Genomic DNA, 26600 nt, shown 5'->3' with positions numbered 1-26600 from the left:
ATTGGCTCCCACTCTCTTCTGGCTTGTAGGGTTTCTGCTGAGAGATCTGCTGTAAGTCTGATAGGCTTCCCTTTATGGGTAACCTGACCTTTCTCTCTGGCTGCCCTTAGTATTTTCTCCTTCATTTCAACTCTGGTGAATCTAACGATATGTGCCTTGGGGTTGCTCTTCTTGAGGAATATCTTTGTGGTGTTCTCTGTATTACCTTGAGTTGAATATTGTCCTGCCTTACTAGGTTGGGAAAGTTTTCCTGAATAATATCCTGAATAGTATTTTCCAGCTTGGATTCATTCTCTTCGCTGTATTCGGATACACCTATCAAACATAAATTAGGTCTTTTCACATAGTCCCATATTTCTTGGAGACTTTGGTCATTCCTTTTTATCCTTTTTTCTCTATTCTTGTCTTCTCGTTTTGTTTCATTAAGTTAGTCTTCGACCTCTTATATCCTTTCTTCTGCCTGATCAATTTGGCTGTTAAAACTTGTGCATACTTCACAAACTTCTCGTATTGTATTTTTCAACTCCGTTAATTCACTTATATTCCTCTCTATATTGTCTATTCTTGTTAGCATTTCGTCAAACCTTTTTTCAAGGTTCTTAGTTTCTTTACATTGGGTTAGAACAAGATCTTTTAACTCCCAGAAGTTTTTTATCATCCACCTTCTGAAGCCTACTTCTGTTAATAGAACACAGTCTTTCTCCATCAGGCCTTGTTCCATTGCGGATGAGGAGCTGTAATCCCCTGTAGAGGGAGAGGTGTTCTGATTTTGGGTATTTTCAACCTTTTTAGGCTGGTTTCTTCCCTTCGTTATAAATTTATCCATCTGTCATCTTTGTAATTACCACCTTTCTAATTAGGTTTCTGAGTGGACATCCAATTTATTGATTCCCAGCACCGGAATCTGAGCAACCCACTGCGCCGGCTAAAACAGCGGCGTTAAGATTGATGGTGCTTTTCTGCCCGGGAATCTCCGATCTGGCCCAGAGCTCCAAACGTCAGTCAAAAGGGGAACCAGTCCTGTTTATTCTGCCCCAAGAACCACCACACCAAGAACCAAGACCTATGATTTTTCATTTCGAACTCTCCTTTTTCAAATCATGGAACTAAGAATTATAGAGGCCAAGTAATAGACTCAAGGTCACTCATGATTAAATGGAAGCAAAGCTGAAATCCAAACTCAGGGGTAAAAATGGTTCCCTGCAGTTGGGTTTCTTTGTAAATGGAGATTCTGAGTGCTGACATCATCTGTGCATGGTCATCAGCAAGAAGCTCCATCATCCTCAGGAATGAGACCAAGCCAGTTACAAAGAACTGAATTCCAAGCCTCCATGCCTGAACTAATGTCCACAGAGCACCTCATTTCAGCAATCCATTAAACAGCATATTATAGGTGAACGTTTCCTTTTCTTACTTTATGAAATTTATGTAAATGTGATTCAAAGAAAAATCTTTATTACAAAGCATTTACTTTAGAATAGAAAGCTCTCTTTAATGTCTTATCTAAATAATGTAACTATTTATCTACATGTAGTATAGGGGCCAAGGGAAAACTTCCCCTTCACCACTGAAGCAACCTTGGCTGAAAAAGCAGTTCACAAAAGGCAGGTTAATAGGAGAAACGGCACACAAATTTGTTAGTGTGCATGGGGAGAATAATTATGCCAGCACACAATCGGTATAGATGATTATGTATCCTATTTTTTAGAGAAAGAGAAATGGGAAGTCTGGATGATTTTAGGAGGTTGTAGATAATTTTTAGGGGAATTCAACAGGCTTAAGGAACGTACAATGGCCTGGGCCAAAGCCTGTTGGATTCAAAGTGCAGACAATGGTTTGTGATCAAAGTCTGCCCAGGTGTGACAGACCTAGGTCTTCCTTCCTGCAGTATTATCAGAGGCATTTGAACCAGAGCAACTGCATGATGAATAGGAGCTGAGTAAAATGAGGCTGAAACCTACTTGGCTGCATTCTCAGACAGTTAAGGCATTTGTAGTCATAGGGTGAGATAGGAGGTCAGCACAAGATACAGGTCATAAAGATGTTGCTGATAAAACAGGTTACAGTAAAGAAGCTGGCTAAGCCCCACCAAAATCAAGATGGCTATGAGTGGGACCTCTGGTCGTCCTCACTACTACACTCCCACCTGTGCTATGATGCTTTACAAATACCATGACAGAGTCAGGAAGCTACCCTATATGGTCTAAAGGGGAGGCATGAATAACCCAACCCTTGTTTAGCATGTCATCAAGAAATAACCATAAAAATGGACAAACAGGAGCCCTTGGGTCTGCTCTGTCTATAGAGTAGCCATTCTTTATTCTTTTAATTTCTTAAAAAACTTGCTTTCACTCTAAGGACTCATTCTGAGTTCCTTCTTGCACAAGATCCAAGAACCCTCTCTTGGGGTCTGGATTGAGACCCCTTTCCTGTAATAGTATGAATTCAATTAATGAACACACAAGAAAGGGGCCCAGAGGTAACTGTTGTCTTCTTTGGTAGGTCTGATCTTTAGGCAAATGAAGGAACTTCAGAGAACAACTGCATCTGGCGCATTGTGAGAGACAGACGATTGTGAGACAGGAGTGGTGAAAAAGACCAAAGAGATATTAAGATTTCTTCAGTTCAAAGCACCATATTTTGAGATCTCAGTTTCTGAGCCCCAAACATAGATACGCCCATACATGTAAACATTCAAAGAAAGCTATGTGTAAATAGTAGTATATACCTTCATAGCAAAGGCCATGGATAATTTTGGGTTGTTTTCAATCGAGTTTATAATTAATCAACAAAATTAATATATTGCCACTGAACTCTCACAACTTTGTCTCAGTTGTTTTACACCAATGAGTCTTTTACATGGCTTTAAAAAATACTGACAAACATTGGCTGTGCATTGAAATAATATCTAATTACGGCTATAGGTAGGGAAAATAATAGAATCTATAATTGTGGCCTGAAAAATGGCCGTTTAAAGCATGCATGCGGCTGCTGAGATTTATGATTATACTAATCAAGTTAATGTCAGGGTTTATTTCATAATGGGAATTTTATGATTCAGGAAAACAACTATGATGGCTGAGAACAAGTTAAATGGATTTTTGTCCAAAGTGTTGTTCCAGAGAATGATGTGAACACGTATTGCAGTGTTTCCCAGGGAATTCTTTCATTTCTTTCCCTCATAGCTCCCTGCATTCTAGTGTGATTAACATTAGAGGCAATTCTTGATTTTACTGGTTTGATTACTATTACATGAAAGTCTTGAGGGAAAGGAGCAGGCAGAGTACTGATAATTAAAATTAATCATATTATTCAAAGATTCATTACTAGTTTTGTTTTACCTATACAAAACCATTTCTTGATTGTACCTAGATTTACTTTACATAAGTGACTGAATGATGACATGCAAAGTTTTATTACTCGCAGTTCCCAAGAGAAGGGAACACAGGGCCACATAGGGAAGTAGCCAGTTCATTCAGGAAGCAGAAGGAAGGAAGAAGGGAAAAGCATGGCTCAGAGCCTTCACTGTGGTTTCCTTGGGAAGAAATGGGTGAGACAAAGTTTGATCAAGTCGAGGATTAGACAGTTGGAATAATTTCAGCAGGCTCTGGGCTACAGGGGTGCTCTCTAGTTGTTAGTACCTGACCCAGGAATACTTTAGGGCAGGGGAACTATTGGCTTGGTATCTGAGAGTTACAAAGAGGAGGAGGTGGGAGATAGGAGCTTTAGCTTCTTGGTGAAAGGCATGTTCACAGGGTGGGTGGGCTGGGGTGAAGGGGTCACATTTGCTATATCTAGAAATTAGATAACCTTTGGAGGGACAGTCTCTCCCAGGCCAGAGAGGCCCCCAAGATGTCAAAGCTTTATAAAATATGAAGTAGAAATAACACAATTAACATAACAATCTCATAACTTTCCTCTCTATTATCCTTGGTCTGCACAACTTCAAAAGAAAAAATTGGTTAAAGAAGGAATGAAGCTGAAATAAGGGAAAACTGGGGGATTTTACTAGGTGTCACACAAAAAAGTGATCTTCACATCTGATCGTTTGGTAAATGGGTTTCCCATCATTAAAATAAAATATTAGGAAATGAATTATATGTCTAACAAACATCATATGGATATGTACACGTGTGGTGTGTGTTACTATTTGTTTGTACTTAAACCTGTTTTGAGTTTATACTCAAACTACTATTTAGGAATGTATTTCTCTTCTGTATGTTAAAGCCAACTAAATATGACGTGAGAAGGACTCTGTAATTCTGTATTTGAGTCCTAACTGCAACCTAACTTAATAGCTTACCAAGACTGAAAACCTATCTTAGGGATATGCACCAGTAACAATAGCTGAGTCTCAGCCAATCCCAGCAGCCATACTTCAACTGCTCATACAATGCTGAGTGTTCAAACTGTATTCAAATAAAGTAAACACCAAGCTGTAACCAATCCAGCTGTTTCTGTAACTCACTTCCTATTTCTTTACATCACTTTCCTTTTTTTGTCTATAAATTTGTTCTGAACACGAGGCACCCCTGGAGTCTGTCTGAATCTGCTGTGATTCTGGGGCTGCCCAATTTGCAAATCATTCATTGCTCAATTAAACTCCTTACATTCAATTTGGCTGAAATTTTACTTTTAACATATACGATCTTCTTTTTCCCTTCAGAAACAGTATCCCTGCTCTTTCTTGCTGTTTCTCTCTCACACACACAGAGATAGAGAGCAAGAATTGAAAAAATTTTAATCTAAATAAGCCCTAGATTTAACAATTGAAGGTAGCCATGAATTAACTAGGTTATTTTTCCGAGGCCTTGGACTCTTCACTTTTGAGGGACTAAATTTATATCTCAATATTTATCTAAATATCTATTTTATTTTTCTTTTCTAGCTATTTTCTTTTTCCTCCTTTCTTCCTACCTTTTCCTTCTCTTTTCTTTTGTTTTCTATTATTTTCTTTGAACACTCAAAAATTCATTGAGTTCAAATTATTCATTAAACTGGCAATCAGAGATACAAAAATGAAAGACATCATTAAATCTTCAAAGAGCTCAGACACTGGTGGAAAAACAGCACTGAAAAATGAGTGTTTCCTGGACATTCTAGGGGCTATCCTAAGAAGAATGTGGGGAGGAGGTATATAGAGCAGGGAGATTGAAGTCTGCTGAAAGAGTCAAAGAGTTACACAGAGAAAGAAACTTCAGCCAAGAAGCAAGCATTTGAAAGGCAGTCAAAGGAAGCAAGGAAATTCCAGGAACACTAAGAATATGTGGCCAGAGGTGAAGGGAAACCTAGTCTTTGAGGAACTCTAAGTAGTTCAAACTGAGTGAAGTTTAGGGATTATGGGAAGCAGAAAATATAGGTAAGATACAAGGCAAAGTTCATATCATGAAGGACTTTTTATGCCATGCTATAGAGTGTAAATTTTACCCACTCCATTCAACAAATATTTACTGAGGACTACTCTTAAATACTATTTGGAGCATTGAGAAAATGGTGGTAAACAAGCCATCCCTTGTCCTTTTACATTCTAGCAAACATATAAACAAATATAGGCTGGGCCTGCTGCCTCACATCTGTAATTCCAGCACTTTGGGAGGCCAAGGTAGGAGGACTGCTTGAGCCCAGGAATTTGAGACCAGGTTGGGCAATACAGGGAGACCCCATCACTAAAAAAACAAAATATTATCTGGGTGGGGTGGTGGGCTGTGGTCCCAGCTCCTTGGGAGGCTTAGGTGGGACAATTGCTAGAGTGTGGGACATTGAGGCTGCATGATCACACACCTGAGAGACAGGGTAAGTCCCTGTGTCTAAATAAATAATTTATAAATTCTGTCAGCTGAAGATACAAGTAAGGGCTTAGGCCCTGTTATGAGTGCAATTTAAAATAGAATCATCAAGAAGCTCCCCATAGAACACATCATTTAAACACAAGGATCTATTGGGCTGTAAGAAAGGACATTTGAACAAACCTGAAGGAAATGTGAAATAAAATAATTCGGGCCAGGTGTGGTGGCTCATGCCTATAATCCCAGCATTTTGGGAGGCCGAGGCGGGTGGATCACTAGGTCAAGAGATCGAGACCATCCCGGTCAACATAGTGAAACTCCATCTCTACTAAAAATACAAAAATTAGCTGGGCATGGTGGTGCATGCCTATAGTCCCAGCTACTTGGGAGGCTGAGGTAGGAGATTTGCTTGAACCCAGGAGGTAGAGGTTGCGGTGAGCCGAGATCGCGCCATTGCACTTCAGCCTAAGTAATGACAGTGAAACTCTGTCAGAAAAAAAAAAGAAATAAAATAATTCAAATTTAAAGCTGTTGAAATTTTATGTTATTTTGAGCCTTGAAAGGAATCTGGCTATATGGCTTGTGTGATGAGGCATGTAGCTGTAGCTTCTTCTTTCTGCCCTTTCTTTTTTCTTTTATAAGTTATTAGGAAGACCAAACAGTAACAGAGATAAGACCCACTCTGTCATTATCCCTCCTCATAGAGTATTAAAATAATCTTCCTTGGAATCAACAATCTGCAACCAATCAAATTTCTATAATGCATGCATTTGTATGAAAAATGTAATTCTGCTGCAACTTCTCTGTCTCTCCCTTTTGTAAATAAAATCTTAACCTCCCTACCTAGGAGCACTGACCCCATTTATTTGGAGTCAGTGCTTCCTGGGTGGCTATCCTCACACTTTTCACTGAAATACACTCTATACTTAATAATATTTTCTGAATCTCATTATTTAAGGTTGACAGAAGTTAGGCAGAAAGCCATGAAAGTGTTCTAGGCAAAGGCAGAGATGAACTGGAGACAACTAGAAAAGAGCATAGAGATGGGCTGTATGAATGAGGGGTAGATTTGTAGGAGAAAAGGTCAGAGAGTTGGGCAGGGTCCTACCTATGTAATTATATAAATAAGAATGTAACAACCCAAGGGTTTCACCTTACCCACTGCCTGGATAGAGTCAATTCATCAAGACAGGGGAATTGCAACAGAGAAAGAGTAATTCATGCATATGTGGCTGTGCAGGAGTATAGGGAGTCAAAGCTGTCTTCTTACACTGAGTCAGTTCCTGGGTTGGGGCCACAAGATTATATGAGCCAGTTTATTGATCTTGGGGGGTGCCAGCTGATCCATCAAGTGCAGGGTCTGCAAAATATCTCAAGCACTGATCTTAGAAGCAGTTTAGGGAGGGTCAGAATTTTGTAGCCTCCAGCTGCCTGACTCCTAAACTATAATTTCTAATCTTGTGGCTAATGTTAGTCCTACAAAGGCAGTATAGTCCACAGGCAAGAAGAAGATCTGCAATGGCAAAAGGCTATTACCATCTTTGTTTGAACTACAAACTAAGTTTCTCCCAAAGTTAGTTCAGCCTGTGGCCAAGGAATGAACAAGGACAGCTTGGAGGTTAGAAGCAAGATGGAGTTGGGTAAATTAGATCTTTCACTGTCTCAATCATAATTGTGCAAAGGCAGTTTCAAGAATGGGAATAGAATTTCATTCTGTGATGAAACACTTTTGAGAGTAACAAGAAACATAAGAAGGTTTATATTTTACAAAAAAGATGACTGATGTGTTAAATGTTAACTAGATAATGGTTTCACAAACATATTCATTTATCAAAACACATGAACACACACATAGTATCTGTATTTTATTGTGTGTAAATTATGCTTCAAAAATATTTTTTAAAAGTAACTGTTCATGCTATATGGAGGTTCATGGGTGGCCAGGTAGTGAAAGTAGAAGCTGGACAGCCAGTTTTTTTTTTCTTCTTAAAATTGATTGAGTTTCTTTGAAAACTGGCAAGAAACAGGATCAGATTTACATTTCTGAAAAATAAGTTGAACAATAGACTGCAGAATGAATCAGAGAACTTGAGAACAAAAACTTGATTACACAACTGCCATTGACAGATAGGGAATGACGAAGACCAAGGATAACAAACGAAGGAGCCAGGGTAAGTGAAAGAGGCATTCAGAAGACAGAACTGGCGTGATTTCGCCAGTTGGATAAAAAAGGGAAGAAGGATGAGAGTCAAAAATGAATAATTATCCAGTTTCTGGCCTTGGACATTGGAGAAATTTTAACATATTCATGGAGACAGAAGATATAAAAGAAGGAAATTATTTGTGGGATGCAGTTGTATTTGCAACACGTTGAGTCTGAGATGTTTAGGTAACATGCGAGCAGCAGTGGCCAGTATGCAGCTTCAGTACAGGTTTGAGTGCTGACAGTCATTTGATCTGTAAATAAAGGTTTATGAATTGCTAATAAATGACCATTGGTTAAAACTATGCATGTGAATATAAACACCCTTAGAGAGTCTTGACTCACAGCCGATAGTCTTCAAAATGTCAACACGATTATTTAGTATGAGAGTATGACTTTATCTTTCCATAGCCCACATCATTCAAACAAGTCTTTACTAGGCACTCTACTCGCTCAGTGGTGGGCTGGACGCTACGATTAGTAAAATTAATGTAATTTACATGAAATTTTTCTCTTAATGGAAGACAGATGCGGAAAATAGTTAATCAGAATTGTCATAACTTTAAAAATATATTAAGTCTTAACCATATTTTACAGAGGAATTACCATTTATTGTATGCCAACTATTTGCATGGGGATAGAATAGTTTCATAGAAATTTTACCCCTGGGTGACATGTTGAATTCTAAACTGTCCCCAAGATTCCTGCTGGTGATGTGCATGCTCTCCATTATCCTGGGTTTGTGACTATCATAGATTTTACTCCCATGCTTAAGTTATGTTATATGGTGCAGCTGACCTTAACGTTGGGAGAGCATACAGGTGGGCCTGACCTAAACGCAAGAGCCATTTAAAAGCAGACTTTTTTTCTATCTGTTAGCAGAAAAGGAAGTCAGAGAGATGTGTGTCAGTTCACCTAGGAAAATGCAAATGTGCATCTTGTGGGCTGTCCCTGGGGATTCCATGGCAAGAAACTGCTGGCAACCTCTGGGAGATGAGGGCAGCTCCTTGCCTGAAGCTTGCAGGAAAACTAGGAACTTAGCTCCAACTCAAAGGAAATGAATTCTGCCCACACCCTGTGAGCCTGAAAGAAGGTCTCTAGCCGCAGATGAGAATCACAGCCCAGGCCAATACCTTGCTGGTGGTATCCTGGGCAAAGATCAGCCATACTGTGCCTGGGCTTTTGACCAACTGAAACTTGAGATAATGAATGGGTGTTGCTTTAAGCTGCTAAGCTGGTGGTAATTTGTTATACAGCAGTAGGAAACCAGTGCACACTTCTTACTCGACAATTCTCCATGCTGAAACTCTGGGAGGTAACATGACCTAATTCCCAGTGCTGGTAAGTAGACCAGCAAGAATTGCAACCCAGGTGCACCTGACTCCAAATCCCCTGCTTCTCTCCCTCATTGCTCATGCAGGGAAGCAGAGTCAGCTGGATGGCACAGTGGTGCAACGGGTATAACTAAAGCTTAGCATCCTCATTGAAAACCTTTGTTCCTGTCTCTGTGCTGCCCCTATCTACAACACAGACCCAGCGTCCTCTTCAGCATTCATTTATCTGACTCCAGGGAGAGCAAGAAACACTCTTCTCGTGTACCAATTAATCTTTGACCAGGAATACTGCCTAGCAGAGGTAGGAAGGTTGAAATGGAGTCTTGTTTTCAGGAACTGAACTGAGACCCCTGATTTATTCCACATTGTTTTTGAAACAACAGCTAATGATTTTGGTTCACTACCCACCTGGACTGGATTCAGGGCAAGTTGTTTGGAGGAGTCACAGGAGAACACACTAAGAGCCGGAGCCAATGCACTTCTGCCTTGGCAGTAATTCCTCTTCCCCTAGGTTCAAAAGGATTGTGTAACCAGGGGAATATTTACTGTGGTCTTATAAAATGATGTCAATACCTTAATGACTATTTGTGCTGAAACAGGTGTATGTTTCAGTTGTTCTTATACTCCAGATAAACCCAGTAAGTACTCCCTTTGTGTCAATAATATATAATCCTAGAAATTCCTGGTTCTTATATTCCTTATCTTCAAAAGTGACATACTGATACCTCATGGAAATGTTGTAATAATCAAATGTGATCATATGCATGAAAGTGCATTAAAACTATACATTGTAATCCACATTTAGGATATTACGAGATTAGGTTCAAGTTGTCTATAAAAAGTAAAAAAAAATCTTAAATAATCAAAACTTCAAGCACGTAGAAATTGCTAAAGATGAAGGGTTGGAAGCTAAGTCTATTTTATATGTTAAGCTTCTCTCTCTCTCTCTCTGTATATATATATTTATAATATATACACATATACATATATAGATGAATGCATATATATGCACACACTATATTTATGCACATATGTATTTTTCTAAAATATGATGATCTATTTCAACATCTTCAATTCATCTTCAATCACCTAAAAATGCTCAGTTTATATGTTAAGTGTACTCAGTTACACTCAGTCTCATTTCCCCAACCTCTTAGAGACAAAGATGATATTACTTACAGCTGAGTCTGCACTTTTCTTAAAGCTGAGTAGTCTTGTCTGGGATAAATGGGGTTGTCTTGGTACCAACTATATCAGAAGCCTTTACTAGGCTACAGAAGACTGCCAAATGAGATGCTGAAATTGGAAGGGGAAATAAATGGAATGTTTCATCTCCTAAAAGCGAATTACCCTCAATAGTAAGTGAGGGAAAAAAAAAGAAGAAAAATTACTGAGAGAACATTGGAGAGTTACTAAAAATACATTTTTATGCATTGGACAATAGTGAGAAATTTGTCAACATTGGGCAGCATTATGGTTCACCAGAGCTATAAAAAGGTTATGCAAACAGTAACCCAAAAGGAATAGAAATACATTAGATTTTATAGGAATAAATTGTTCACTATGTAAATGAAGCTTTCAAATATATATGGCTTATGGAAATTAATGTCTTATATTTATTACTCAGCTCCACACTGATTAGGTAGTATTACAAATCAATTCCCATAGAGAGAAGTAATAATAATACATCAAAGTACAAATGCTCTGATTAAACAAGTTTGTATATAAGAGGAAAAAAGATGTGTGCTTTTCTTGACTGCTGCTTCTGAATGCTAGTCAGTTTTTTTCCTCATTCTTCCCAAAACAATGGGCTGAAAGTAAACAGACAAGCTGGTTATGACACTTCTTATTTCAATAAACACACAGGGAGAAAAAAAGAGGGAGAGAAAGATCTGGGCTTCTTTCCCACAAGTTAAATATCAAATCATGTGAAGCTTGTATTGCTGAATGTGGCAACACTTCAAGTGCTACAATCAATGCAGCATTTAGCCAAAGAGAAGGCAGGAAAGCAAACAGAATATATTACTGGATCATCTTTTAAATCAAGTCTCTCTTCCTTGGGGAACAGGGTTGTGGGGTGGAAGAGATACTATTTAAGAATTAAAACGTTTATTTACTTCAGTGAGATGTACTCACAACTTAAGAAAACTGACATTAACCCTGATGTCCAAAAACATTGGAACAGTTTTTCCAAAGTGGGGAAAATCATTCTGTTGAAAGATGACAGAATGAGAGTAAATTTAAATCCCAGTGCCTTTCGGGATGCATAGGAGGAAAGAAACATTCTAAAATTGTGCTTTCACAGCCTTCCATAGGAGCATCCATGAGCAGGACCAATGCTCATTGAAGTCACATATATCTAATCATTTAGATATAAATGATTTGGGACCAGGTTTTTCATTATTAATAGACAGAGAGGCCTTGTTAGGGAAAGTAGCAACAGATAAAACAGAATTCAAAACAGACAGGAAATTATTTATTTTAATTAACAAAAGCTACTTCCCTCATCATGTTCCTCTGGCCAGGTTTACCCTAATGTCTCATTTATAAAGCAGATTACGATCCTCACAGGTGAGCTGATTGTGAAGTTTATTTCTACTTCATTAAGGACGGAAGTGATAGATTAAAGTAGCTCCCATATTTTATAGAAATACTGTTTTTTTCATCATGTTCTTCTTTTACTAAGCTAAGTATAATGACTGTATTCTTCCCTCATATGGGAATAATTTGGGTCTCATGGAAATTTCTGGTCTCACTCCAGTCATGTTGCAGACATTGATATAATGTGACAGTGAGTGTACCTCTCACACTTTATTTAATCATCTGCAGTGTCAAGATACCCTTAGAACAGAAAAAAAAAATGGAATTTTCTGTCAAATTGGCATATGCTGTATTGATCAATAAAGACTGGATAGTTTCAGAACATCGCCATTTCATCGGGAGACTGCCAAGTACAAAGACAAGCCTCTTTATGGCACCAGAATCATCCGTCTTTGAATTTACTATTGTAACAATGCTTAATGTGATAGAACCAGTATGGATATCAATGCTTTGATGTCTCAACTTTTTAACTGGGTGGTCTGACAATTATGTACAGCGTACTATATCAGGTGAGCCTTGCCTTTGAGCATGCTATCATTTATCAGTGGAGATGGGACAGATAGATAATGTTCTCATTATATCATCATTAATTTTAGTATCGTAAGAAAGACACAACAAAAGTACAATAGGAGTTTAGATAAGTCATCAGGAGCTATTTTTGCAATGTTGAACATCAGCATTGCATAAGGTCAGAGTTGGAAAGGTCCCTCATGTCAGCCAGTACCATAGAAAGAACTAGCTATAGCTCTTTCTCAATGTCCAGCCCTACTACCAAGTAGTTCATTTCTACTCAAGGTTCTGAAGGGCTCAGTCACTACTCAGTCTTGGGTAATCCCATACTTAGATCTCATTCAGGCACATCCCAATATCTGTTACAGAATTATGACTTTATATGTTTACCTTTATTTCTAGACTAACGTTGAAAAAAAGAGTCAAATTCTGTAAAATATTTAGGGAATTTATTCTGAGCCAAATACGAGTGACCATGGCCTGTGACATAGCCATATTCTGAGGAGGTCCTGAGAATATGTCTTCAGGATGGGCAGGGTGCAACTTGGTTTTATACATTTTAAGGAGGCATGAGACATCAATCAAATACATTTGAGAAATACATTGGTTTGGTCCAGAAAGGTGGGACAATTCAAAGCAGGGAGCTTCCAGGCTCTAAGTAAATTGAAACATTTTCTGATTTATAATTGGTTGAGTTTGTCTAAAGACCTAGGATTAACAGAAAGGAAAGATTTGGGTTAAGACAAAAGATTGTGGTTCTTTCGAAGTCTCATGGTGGCTGCTCTTAGAGACAATAGTGACAAATGTTTCCTATTCAGACCTTTAAAAGGTGCCAGACTCTCAGTTAATTTCTTTAGGATTGGGAGAGCCTGGAAGAAAACGATCTAGGTATGTTAATATTCTTTACAGTTGCAAATCCTCCCTGCCCCGCCCCCACCCCCCTATAAAGGATGGCTTGCAGGGTCATTTAAAAATATGGCAAAGAAGCATGTTTTGTAGTAAAATATTTTGATTTTCTTCTTTGTCACCTAGTGTTGTGCCAGAACAGATTGGAAAGTAAGTCACAAGATGTAGGGTTAAATAAAGCCCATCTGATGAGAATTTATGGTAAGTAGGGCATGACTCCCCAGATCCCTTAGACAGGAATTTGGGCATGGTAAAAAAAAATCAAAGCTTAGTCCTCACTAACCTTTTATTCTTTTCTTTTAGTACCAGCCATAAACTCGTCTCAGTTTGGCTTTACATTACTTCGTTTCCTGCAGCTGGCATTGGCTGAGAATAGGGAAGCCTTCATGAAGAAAGCAGCATGGCATCTGGCCTTTGAAGGATGGACAGAATTTGGTCATATGAAAATTGGTGTGAAGGGAGGGAAGAACATTTCTTACAGAAGGTACATTATGAACCAAGACAGAAAAATGAAAAGCATGTATGTTGTTTTGCATGTTTCCTGATGCCCAAGGACGTAAAGGAGAAATGAGGAAGAGGAAAGTTTAACAGTTACATTAAGGTCAACATGGGAGATTTAAATATCCATGGTGTGAGGGCTAATTTTATTGACAATGGGAAGCCAGTATAGGGACTAAGGGAACACTCCCCCTTTGACGTCTGAAAGTTCATTGAAAAGCTAACTAACAAAAGGCAGATTAACTGGAAAAACGGCATACAAAATCGTTAATGAATGCACAAGGAGATTCGCAGAGTTTTACCCACACTTCCAGTGGGGTTTGGAAGTTTATGTACCACGCTAGCAAAAACATGATGGTGGCAAAACAGGTTATGGGAGTGGGGTGAAGGGCAATAGTGATTACTAGGGAGAATGAATGGATGGGAAATAAAGATTAAGTTGTCAATAGTTCTCTTTGGAATTTGAATGATCCCAAGAGACAGACATTGTCTTGTGAAAGGCTCTTCAAGTATAGTTAAATTCTTGGTCTTCTTTTCTGCAACAATTAATGAGATGGCAGGGAGGGGAAATAAAGGAAATGATTGCTCTCCTGCTATAGTTGAGTCCAAAGCTTGTACTGCTCACTGCATGATAGTCGATAAGTTGAGAGACAAGGATTTGGGCAAGGAAAGTGATGTTATTTTGGACAGCAAGCAAACTCAAAAGATGGTGGACTAGTGACCCAAAGAATCACCTTAAAAAGCATGGATCTCAAAAATTCCTTTCATACTGGGAAAGGGGCACCAAAGAGGGAGTTGAGGTCAGGAGGTAACCGGTGACCACATATGTATAGGCATCAGCGGAAGTTCGAGGAGGTTGCAAAGGTCTTTGTCCTTGATCAGGTCATAGTGCTTCTATAAATCTTCAGCGTAACATTGTTATTTGTGTGTATGCCCTCTTTATCTCCTCGTGGGTTAGTTTTGGCAAGGGGCTATTATTATCCTTGCTTTAAAGTTAAACTATAAACTAAATCCCTCCCATAGTTAGCTTTGCTTATGTGCAGGAAAGAGCAAAGAAAGTTAGCTTGTTAGGTTAAAAACAAGATAGAGTCAGCCATGTTAAATTTCTCTCCCTGTTGGTGGGTCCAGACTTTAGACAAATAAAGGAACTTCAGACAACAATTCACTCTGTGCTTTGGGAAAGTCACTAGTGATGATACAGACAGGAGAAAGGGAAATACTGGGTAGAATAAGGTAGTTCCCCGGCAAAGGCCCAACCCTCAAGCCTAGAAACCTGCAGCCCTAAATGGGAACAGGCATTCTTGTTTGCATGCCCAAAAGTTGCCTTTTGGCCTGTCACACTCCCCCTATCCTCTGCTCATATAGACACCAAACCCCAGGCTCCACAAGCAGAGGAGCAGACAAATAGAAGAGCAGAAGAGCAGCAGAGGAGGGAAGAGACAAAACATCTGAATGTTGAGAGTGTTTCAGCTGGGAACAATCAGAGAGATCAGCTGCTGGGTGGCCAAACTCCAGGAGATCATCTTCTCATTCCATCCCATTCCCAGCTCCCCATCCATCCTGCTCAGAGCCACCTCCACCACTCAATAAAACCCTCACATTTACTCTCCTTCAAGTATATGTGTGACCTGATTTTTCTTGAATGTTGGACAAGAGCTCAGGATACAGAAAGCTGTCGCACTGGCCTTCTGCCCTTGCAAAAAGTCAGAGGGTCCACTGAGCTGTTTAACACTTAAGCCATTCATTGACAGCAAAGCTAAAAAAGCACATGATAACACATGCCTACTTGGGCTTCATGAGTCTCAGGAACACACCCCTAGATGCTACTATGGGACTGTAGCCCAAAAAGTGCTTGGCCCAGCTCCTGCATGAGCCCACCTACATGCTCCCCATATTACAAGGGTTTAGAGCAGAAGTGGCAGCTGAACAGATGAGCTACACCTCTGACATGTCCTGCAAGGGGAGTCAGGGAACTATTCTGACATGTCCTGCAAGGGGAGTCAGGGAACTATTCCATTTTAGTGGGGTGTGGGGAGGTTAGAGAGACCTTCAGGCTTTTTCTTCAGTTGAGCATATCAAAGCACCATATTTTGGAACATTGATTTTCAGCCCCAACACCAGCAAGGATATTTGAGCCAGAGATCACAAGGTCAGAGCTACTTTTATGGGAAAGTAATTTGGTAGCTTTGTGTGGAATGCTTTAGAGTGCAAAGAGAGAAATAAAATGAGAAAGTAATTGTAATAGTTCCTGAACAACTTTGCTTGTCTGAATTAAGACCACAGTTATGGAAAAGAAGACTCATTATCATTGCCTCAAAGGAAGCGTGGCTAAGCCAAGAAGCAGAGGTGGTTTTTGTTTTTCCAAAAGTTCAATTCCATAGAATACCTTATGAAGTCTGCAGGAAGTAAATGGGTTGAGGAAGCAGAGTGTGCAAGAAATGAGAGAGAGAGAGAGAGAGAGAGAGAGAGAGAGAGAGAGAGAGAGAGAGAGAGGCCCTTGCCCAAACTAGAGAAGATATTCTCCTAGATTGTAAGAGAGAGAGAGATCGGCTTGCCAAGTTGTGGGACCAGGACACCAGAGAGGTCTCACTGCAAGCTTTAATTCAAGCATATAGGCACAGAATAATGGCCTACTGAGATTCTTTCCTTCTATGCATAGCTGGGAAGGACCTAAAGGCATCATGGAAGAAGGGTAGAGATATATTTCATCATCACAGGTATCTACCAGGTTGGGGATTCCTCCAGTTCCCCCTCTTTGTGGATGTCTTGGAATTGCATATGGTAATTATATATATTTGTACTTTGGGCATATAGCACAGCACGTGTTATGCAGTCTGTATTCAATAAATAAATGGGGGCATGTTAATGTAAGTGGATGAGATTCAAGATAAATCCAATTTATAAAATAATTTCCTTGTAGAAGGTAATAATAGAAATGTTTGTATTTGTTTTTTTTCAACTACTAATAACTACTTACTTTTTCTTCAAATATATGATTTCATTGTTTTGAAAATTAAATAACCATACCATAGCACAAAACCAAATTCTGTTTGCTCAACTGAAAGTTCCTGAATTTTGACTTGCTTTTTGTTTTCCTCTTACTTTTTTAACTCAAGGTAAATCCAATATTGCTTAAAAATTTTAAATCCCAAAAGATAACAATTGTTTCATTTAATTATAACATTAAGTGAGAGGAAAACAGCTATTCTGCAAAAGTGAAATATAATTATGGTTTTAACAATAAATATCTGTTTTTTTTTTAAACAAACAAACAGCTAATCACTTGTTTCTTGCCACATTTACCTTTTATTATTAATGGTTTCCATCAATTTACATCAGAATTGAGTATACTTGCTGACAGAATCTGCCCCCAGTGGTGTGTTTGTTCGTTAACTCAGCAATATCATACAAAGGCCAACCTATTTTTTCATTCCTGTGCTCTCAAAACATCAGGAAGCCTCAAAGTAGGGTGCAGCTGGAGCTGGGGACACCTTCTCTTGTACTGCCTCCCATTTACAGTTGAGGCTAGATATTTTTCAGTGACAAGAGCACCTCTTCTACAGTAAATTGTAACCAACCTTATTATGCTAAATGCTGAACAAAGCACCTACAGCCCGCATATAAAATTTTATTATATTTTTTCTCACTAAAATTCCAATGTGGCTATGTACTAGAGCATGGTTGTAACTGTCTAATAACAGAAAAAGATTGACTAGGCTGGGTGAGTTGGCTCATGCCTGTAATCCCAGCAATCTGGGAGGTCGACGCGGGGGGATCACTTGAGGGTCTTCAAAATTCCTTTGACCGCTCTTACAGCCCCCAACTAATAGGTAGCAGGAACTGACGCCAATTTAATTTAAACTAAAACATGACCCAATAATTTAAACAGTTTCTCTGGGTATAACTCATTATTTGATGAGATATTGACTGTCTTTCAGTTTTGTTCCCTTTTCCCCAGCTCTTCAGATGGCTCGTGGGGTATAAGGAGGACCTACTCACTGTGTGACACAGGAAAAAAGGGAATTTCCTGGCTTCTGACATGCCCCTGGGTGTGTCCTGACTGCCATCTGAGGTGTGCACATTCTGCAGTGTCTACATTTAACCTTGGTGTCTGTAGAACTGTAGTCTTCTCTTTCTCCTTGGCTCTGCCAGGGCTGGGGCACCCCTCCACATGCAGTGTTTTTGCCGCTGTCTTCGGTATGGCATCTGCCTCTGAGCTCATGTCCTGTCCCCTCTAGGTCCTGGATGAGGCTACCATCCCTGAGTATCTCACCACAGCACAGCAGGCCCCGTGGAAAGCCCTCTAGCTCTAAACTCAGCATGTGGGCCAAATTGGAATGGAAATAGCTCTGTAGAATTCCTTGCTGATTCTTTCTATCTGACCCAAACTGCCCTGACCAATTATACTCTTTGTTGGTGCAAACTCAGCCTGTGGAGCAATAGAAAAAGAATAATTCAAAGTATTTAAAATTATTCAAATATCACTCCTATACAACAATAACAGAAGGAAGAAATGAAAGCCGAAAAGAAGGAGGAAAAGGTTAATGAAACACCCCCCACTATCTCACAAAAGAACCAGTTCACATAAAGGAACTTAACATGGTCAGTTGGAACATGGAATGAGCCCCAGCACCATTAGTAATCACAGCAATAAAAAGTAAAATAGCAATGAGATCTCATTGTTCTCCCATCAAAAAGCCTGAGTTTGAATCCCAGCTCCATCACTGATGAGATGTCAAATCTCGAACCAATGACTTACTCTCCCCAGGTCATTCATAGTATGAATAGTCAGGACATAGTAAATTCGTTACGATGTATAAAGTGCTGAGGACAGCACCTAGTCAACAGTGAATGCTCTTAACATGTTTGGTGAATAAGTAAAACCAGTGTTAGCAAGAATTCGGAGTATCTAGTCATTCATCACTTGTTTCCTGAGCCTTTCCGCTGCAACAGCCACTATTCTAGGTGCTGAGGATATAAGACAGAATCGCTCCCACAGGGTGTATATATTCTAATGGAGAGACATACAGAGAAAACCACATATTTAAAAAGAAGTAATTTAGTTAGATACTTTCAGGCACTAACAAATGCTATGGAGGTGAGGCATGTTGAAGTGATGAAGAGAGGTGGCTTTAGCTATGGGGATCAGAGAATGTTTCTTATGAAGGGTAACATTTTAGTTGAGATCTGAAGGATAAGGAGAAAGCACCCTGAGAACTTATGGGGAAAGGCATTCCAACTAGTGGAACAGCACATGCAAAGCTCAAGATTCTCCCAATAGTTTCTTAGATGGCTGACTTATACAACGTTTTAGAAAGGCCACCTGGCAGTATCTGTCAAAATATTTATGCCGTATGACAAAGCAGTTTAAATTCCATGGTGTGAAATAGTGCATAAAAACATGTATAAGAATATTCATAATAGAACGTTTATGTTAGAAAAAAATCAGAAACAACCTACTATCAATAGAAAAATGTTATGATGCTTCTATAATATGGAATACTATTCAGCAGTAAAAAAGTATAAGGACACCAACTTGAACTGGAAACCACCCAGCTTCTGAAAGAAAAAAAAATTAGTAGGACTGAGCCTGTAGATAGCAGCCTAGCAGAATTCCAGGCTTCCAGTTGTCTGATTTCTCTCTGGTTTCAGGGGAGAAATGCACTCTTACCTGGGACCTGAAATGCTAGAAGTTGTGTGGTTTGAACAACCATGGCAGGAATGAAGATGAGGCATACTAAGAAAGCATTTAAATGTCCAGGACCCATCACAATGACATTAATTTCAAGTCCCACACCCTCACATGAGTCCTTTTCAACAGTGGATGGGTCAGGGTTTGAGGTCAGTTTTAGGTTCTGTGAGTAAAATCTAGGATGCGATACTCTTGAGAAACAACCACAGGCTTCAAGGCTAGAGGAATAGCCAAATCCTGTGCACTGGGAAAAGCCAAGATTCAAGTACTTAAGATCCATGTTCAAATCCCAAAGTGCAGGTAGAGGCCAAGGTTGAGGTAAGGGTGATAATGCCAGAAGATTAAAGTTTTGTGAACCTACTCTTCCTTTAAGTGGCCCGGCCAGTTTAAAAGGCCATGATCTGAGCGGAAACCATCAGACAGTCAATCTGAGCCTAACAAGACTGGCCCCAAAACAGGTGAGTAGATGGGCCTAAGTTGAAGCTTTTTAAATTTTTTTTTTTTTTTTTTTTTTTTGAGACAGAGTCTTGCTGTCACCCAAGCTGGATTGCAGTGGAATAATCTCAGCTCACTGCAGCCTCCGCCTCCCAGGCCCAAATGATTCTGCCCCCTCAGCTTCCTGGGTAGGTGGGATTACAGGCGCACACCACCACACCCAACTAAGTTTTACATTTTTAGTAGAAACGAGGTTTCACCATGTTGGCCAGGCTGGTCTCAAACTCCTGATGTCAAGTGATTTGCCTGCCTTGGCCTCCCAAAGTTCTGGGATTACAGGTGTGAGCCACTGTGCCCAGCCTGAAGTTTATTTTCATTAGGTGAGAGGCCAAGGAAGAAAAGGACTCACAAGTGTGAAGAAATTCACTTCTCTTATTCTGTCTTCAGCCCAGTGTGTGACTGTATACACTATAGCTCTTCCAAGGTCTACTGAATACCACTAAGGTACCCAAGGAAAACTTTCTCCTCCCTGCCAAACTCCCCACACCATTTTCCACTAATAGAAAATTTCTAACAGTGATAATACAGGGTATCTCCTGAGAAGCAGCCTCGCTTGCTAAAATTCCAAATACAGAATTCTTCTAGAACCCAATCAAAAAGTCGTAGTCAGCACCTGACCTGCAGAAAAGAAAGCCGTCAATGCCTAAGCACATGTATACAGGTCTCTCACAGGTAAAGGTTCAGAGACACTGCTTCAACAATAACTTTATTATGTAGACACAGGCCAGAGAGAGAACTCTGGGAGGCTGAAGAGAGAAAAGTGAATCAGCTAAGTTCTTGACAGAATTGTGGGGAAAAGCCAAAGCTTCTCCAGTTGAATTTCATGGTAACTTTGTTGACCAAAGACTAACTTGCTCTGGGAGGCAGCAGCTAAGACTATCTTTTCAGTGCCTTTAATCAGAGGGATAGATATGCTCTCCACTGTATAGAGAACTAAGATGGGGTCTGCTGGACGTGGTGGCTCATGCCTTTAATCCCAGCCCTTAGGGAGGCAGAAGCAGGTGGAACATGAGGTCAGGAGTTCAACACTAGCCTGGTCAACATGGCAAAACCTCATCTCTACTAAAAAACGACAAAAATTACCTGGGTGTGGTGGTAGACGCCTGTAATCCCAGCTACTTTGGAGGCTGAGGCAGGAGAATTGTTTGAACGCATGAGGCAGAGGTTGCAGGGAGTCCAGATCATGCCACTGCACTCCAGCCTGTGCGACAAGAGTGAAACTCTGCCTCAAAAATGAAAAAATTAACAAAAGAGAGAGAGAGGGAAAACCAAGAGGGAACTGGCTATCTCCAGACAAAAGTCATGCACAGCTTCCTACTGGCCTCCTGTCACAAGGTCAGGTTTATTGACTATCTCAGTCTTTGTTCCACGTGATTTATCTTGCATAGGTTCTCAAAAGCCTACAAACACCTCCCCTAATAGAGTGTGTTTGTTAAGAGTTATATACCAGCTCTCAGCAGTGTCTTCCAGCCAATCAATATGCTGAGAGACTCTGTGAAATAGACGATAGCCATCAAAGCGTGTCCAATTTATTTAGGTTTTCACTTTTCCAACTGTTAAAGGTCAGATACTATATTTATCACAATCAAATATACATGGATATTGAAAAGATATCTTTGCAAGCACATTTTTTTGCAATGGGGTAGGGTGTGGAAGGGTTTCCTTCTGGTTTCTGAAAAGTTCACGTGAAACAAAAGCATATAAGACTTTCGTACGTTCTCTTCCAACAAAGGATTCCAAAGTATTTAACAGCTTTCATTAAGTTCCTCCAGCATCTCTCAGGAGCAAATAAGTATTTTTCATACTCCTTGTTACAAGATAGGGAAATAAAGTCCAGGCCCCAAGCTCATATTTAACATTCTTTTTTTGAAATATGAAAAATTCTATTACAAGGGAGTAAACTCTTTTTTTAATATGACTTCCTGTTTTTTCCTCAGTTAGAAATGAGACGGAAAATAAAAGTTGTCATAGAATAAGTCTGAGAAAAATATGATTTTTTGGAGGCCTGGGGAGTAAAAGCAGAAACATTTTTAAAAAATCTCTTAAGCATTATGGGAGGCTTTCTAATTTTTTTTTTTTCAGATTATGAGCAAAAGTACAGCCACATTTTTTTCAGAGCCCCAAAATATTTTTTAAAAAAGACAGATTCACAAAAGAAACAGTACCATGTTTTTATCTCAAAAGTGTCATCAGAATGAACCCTCTGTCAACTTCTGAAGAGGAGGGGGGTGATTTATTTTCTGTTTTCTTTATAGGATAATTGGATTTCTCTGTGTCTTTTGATTGAGGATTGGCATGCTCTGCTCTCAAAATGTCTAACTGTCCGTTGGGGAGAAACTCCGTTCTGCAACAACCAATAGATCCTGGGCTGTTCTCCACACGATGGGACAAGAAAGGGTCACTCTGCCCTGTCTGAGGTGGCTCCCTGGGGACTTGGGGGGAAAAATAATCTAGAAGAAAAAAGCTACTCACAGTTCTCCACCTGGAGGCTTCTGTTTGTAGGAAACAAATTACGACAGTAATAACTACGCTTCTACCACCTTCCTAGGTTCACCTTGGAGACGGATTAATGCTTCTGAGATGGAGGGGTGTTGCTTGCTGTTAAGGTAAAAGTGTGAGTTCTTGCAACTCTCTTTTAATGGCTTCTGGAAGTGGAGGCTGTCTGCCTCCTGCCTCTGAAAGCTGAACTGCAGAATATAACCTCTAATTCCAGTTACTTATCACATCCACAAAGGGAAATGGCAGCCATTTGGCATGGTACGGGGACATTTTAGGATTATACCCATTTTTTCTTGGGTGATCTGTTCTCAGACACTTTATTACAATACCTCTAAAGGGGTTTTGGCAGATCTTGATGGTCAAGAGAGTATTAGCATCCACAAGAGTACAAAACAATTTGAAGTCAGAAGTGATCATGAGCCATAAAAGGACCCATATATAGCAGAGGCAATTGGAATTCATGGGATATCATGGACTTACTGGTTCTGAACAGCTCTGTTGGGGACTGGGACCTGAAGTGGACCTTGAAGTGTGGGTAGGAGATGGGTGGAACAGCAAGAATAAATTTCACTATGGTCCCCTGTTTTCATCTTGACCAATAGAAACTGAAACTAATGTGCTTTTTTTTTCCCCCAAATTCGTGTTCTGTCAGATGCTTCTCAGAGAATATCTAATAACAGTAATAACAATAATAATCAGAATCAGCACCAGCATGACCTAGACCTTAAGGGGACACAATGATGAGTGTCTATGCCACGGTTGGTCCTATTTGCAGTGAGGGTCTTCAGAATTAGTCCTGGGTGGTTGCCCAGGAGGAAATTGAATACAACCACTGTCTCATTTACTGAGGCCACCAAGGAGCCATCCGAAGAAAGTGACCTTACGCCATAATCAACTTTGGCTAGCCTCAAAGCAGTGATCTTGCAGTGGGAGGGGCTAACTATGGACTATTTTTCCTCTGACAGGCTTCAGAGCTCTAGGCACATGGTTGATTTAAGCCTTGCAGCTGTTGCATTAAAAATTGTTGAGCTGCCACTAAAATTTTCTTGTGCCTACTCCCTTCCCAAAATAATTATCAGTTATAGCACAGATATGAAAAGTGTGCTTTAAAAATTAAAACACAGTTCTAAAAGTAAGACCATATAAATGTAGAAGTAATTGCTGTATATGCTTCGAATTACTGACAGACTTCACTTTATTTCTGTCACAGCAGAAAGTGCTTCACTGGGAAGAATTCATGTGGAGATCCAACCATGCCCTAGTTATTTTGTGTTTAATATGCTTGCAACATTTAATTATTTTTGATTAATTCATTTACCATTAAACTGCCCAAAGACTTTGACACATTCTGCACTGTGTGGTATATCAGTGCATTAGTTACATGGATTCCTTAAAGGGGTCAACATTAAAGTTCAGTATTGGGGGTCAAAAGAGATTAGAAATCAAACCTTGGCTTTATTACTTACCAGTTGTGTGATTAACCACTTCTGAGCTATGCGTATGTCCTTCGTAAATGATTTCTACTTCCTAAGGCTATCATGAGAATTAAAAATTTTGAACTTATGACAATTTTAGGCAAGCACTCTATAAATGGTAATTATTATTTTTGTTAATTTTAAAAAATACTAACCATGTACTTACCCACCAAAGAAAAATATGTACAATCATTGTTTGCTTTGCCCTAAAGTGGTAAGCATACTTCTTGAGATGAGCTCAGGTTCTAATTTTAAACAGACTAACCTGAAAAAATCAAGGTAGAGAGGAGTCTTTAGATGACCTGAACCCCAGTTCACATTTTTCAGGCTTATATCTTACTAATAATCCTAAAGAACATGCAATTTTAGTAAAATTAGTTTCCATAGTGTCTGCTGAGCACTACTGCACCCTAGTCATTTCCCACCTACTCTGAGAAGCCTTCTGCAGCCACCACTACCTTTGATGTAACCTCCATTCTCTCTGGCACTTACTGAAGAACCATGGACAGATCAGAGAATTGAGAACTTAGAGGAACTCATGAAATGTCAGGGTGAAAAAGGAACTTGGAGATCTTTTAAAAAATATTAAAAATTGAGTTCTGAAAAATTAAATACCTTGTTCAAGGTTATTCAATTAGACAACAGCAAAAGCAGAATAAAAACCCCAGACTCCGAACTCCATTCCCACCATCCTGCGCTGGGCTGGCATGCTTGCCTGCCTCAGCTTGATGATTTGTTTCAATTTGGCAACTTCTAGACAGGAGTAACCACTCAAAATTCCTTGCAGGGATACCTTGGGGGTAGCATGAGCAGCCATGCAGGAATTAAAAGGAAATGTCTTTGCTTCTGCTGTTACTACAGCGTGTAAGCGTCTGACTCCAGGAAGAAAGGCGACAACATCTAGTCTTTCCAGTGTAGCTGGCACCATGCTGTTACGTCCTTCCATGGCCTCACATTTTCCAGGCTTCACTAGTCTGGATCTAAAAACTGAAGAAAATAAGTGCACTCTCTCATCATAATGGGAAAGCCAGATCCCCTCTAAATTCTCCCTCCTGAATCAATTGCGGACATCCCATGGGGATGCTTCATGTCTGCTGATGAACATCTTCACAGCAGCTAAGTGGTATCTACCATTTGCCTCTTCTCTTACTGCAGTTATTGAAAAGGATCTTTTATCACCACAGACTCAGTGGAGATGCTGCTGCCTGTGAAGCCACCACAGTATGACATCTTTTTGGTGTTTCCTGCCATGCATGGTTCTGCCTCAGTAATCAAGCTGTTATGTTTTTCTGCACCACATCCTGCTCCAACAGAAAATCAAAAGGAGGGAAATTCTGTTCCTTGCCACAAACACAACACATAGCTTCAACAAAGCAGGTCTTATACTCTCAGTATTCATGTACTGAACACTATTCTTAAAGACTTTCCTTTGCTGATTATAGCCGACGTTGTAAGACTCAGAAATAAGGTCCATGTGGGCTCTGACGTGCCATGTATGGTCCTAAAATCACATCTCCAGTACAACACTTCCATCTTGTCCTTAAACAAGCTTGACTCCTAAGCTTCTCCATTGCATTACAATGGGTTACCCTCACATACACACCCTGCCTAGGCTCTCCATGACTTCCTCACCAGTCATATCTGAACATGAATCTTAATTTAGAAGACTGTGCTGACACAAATTTTAACTCATTTGATTTTAACAAGACTGTTACTGGTAGGAACTATTGCCTTTGTCCTTTGGATATCAGCCCAAGGTCATATCCAAAGGACATGACTTATTATAATCTAAAGCCAGGAGTGACAGCCAGGAATTGACTGAATGTCTGAGCCTATCCTCTGGTCATTTTACTACTGAGCCTCCTATGGGACCCACGAAAGCCTTCCCTTACACCTCCCAACTACAGTCCTCTAAGTAGCACCAGTCGGATTCTTGCCTACTTTCTCAGTGTTCCTTGTTTCAGAGCTCTTTATGTTCTTCACACATTTTTCCTGTATTTTGTTCTACTTCCATTACCCTTGTGACCAGCTGGAGTCTCTGCTCTTCTCTAATGATATAGTAACTGAACTGCCATCTACTGCACAGCTTATTATGTTATTATATGTCAAAGGTGAGAATTTTCCAAAGAAAACCACAACTACATCATGTTTCTGATTAAAACTTATGGTGGACTAGGTACAAGCAAGCAAAGCTGTAATATATCCTGACAGTGACTAAGAGAAGCTTGTGTCTTTGTGTATCTTTCAGTGAATTATATATGCTGTACTATATATGCAAATGACAGAAAATACAATTTATCTCCCATGTCTTTAAGGATCTGGCCTATAAATTAGGTCTATCATGAAGACACATTTTAATAAAAGGTGGAATGATAACCTGGAAGATAAAACTTCCATATAGACACTCATATGTAATAGGATGCTAAGGGAAGAATAAACCCCTTGACTCTTATTTAGCCTGAAGTCATTGCAGACATCTACAACTTACTGGGAAGATCCTTATATATTTTTCACATCCAGAGACCATTTTTTTTTGAGACAGAGTCTCTCTCTCCCCCAGGCTGGTGTGTAGTGGCATAACCTCGGCTCACTGTAACCTCC

The 26600-nt window shown here is 39.7% G+C and overlaps 1 long non-coding RNA gene across 14 annotated transcripts in view; it reads right to left on the bottom strand.

The window, feature by feature from the left end:
* The window catches only part of LOC118146787 (uncharacterized), a 116327-nt gene that overhangs the window by 18878 nt on the left and 70849 nt on the right, over positions 1 to 26600 (bottom strand). For 4 of the 14 annotated variants that reach the window (XR_013525289.1, XR_004732766.3, XR_013525288.1 and 1 more), the window contains 5 exons: positions 24793 to 24986; positions 24166 to 24264; positions 10503 to 10619; positions 9732 to 9830; positions 3916 to 8243 (listed from right to left, as the gene is read on the bottom strand). This is a non-coding gene — a long non-coding RNA (uncharacterized LOC118146787). Of the gene's footprint in view, positions 1 to 3915; positions 8244 to 9731; positions 9831 to 10502; positions 10620 to 13623; positions 13753 to 24165; positions 24265 to 24792; positions 24987 to 26600 lie in introns of those variants that run through there. The other 10 variants (XR_004732769.3, XR_004732771.3, XR_004732772.3 and 7 more) reach the window with 6 other exon arrangements.

Source organism: Callithrix jacchus, chromosome 13 (assembly GCF_049354715.1).
Source record: "Callithrix jacchus isolate 240 chromosome 13, calJac240_pri, whole genome shotgun sequence".
NCBI classification, from domain to species: Eukaryota; Metazoa; Chordata; class Mammalia; order Primates; family Cebidae; genus Callithrix; species Callithrix jacchus.
This window is presented reverse-complemented; position numbering and strand designations above follow the sequence as displayed.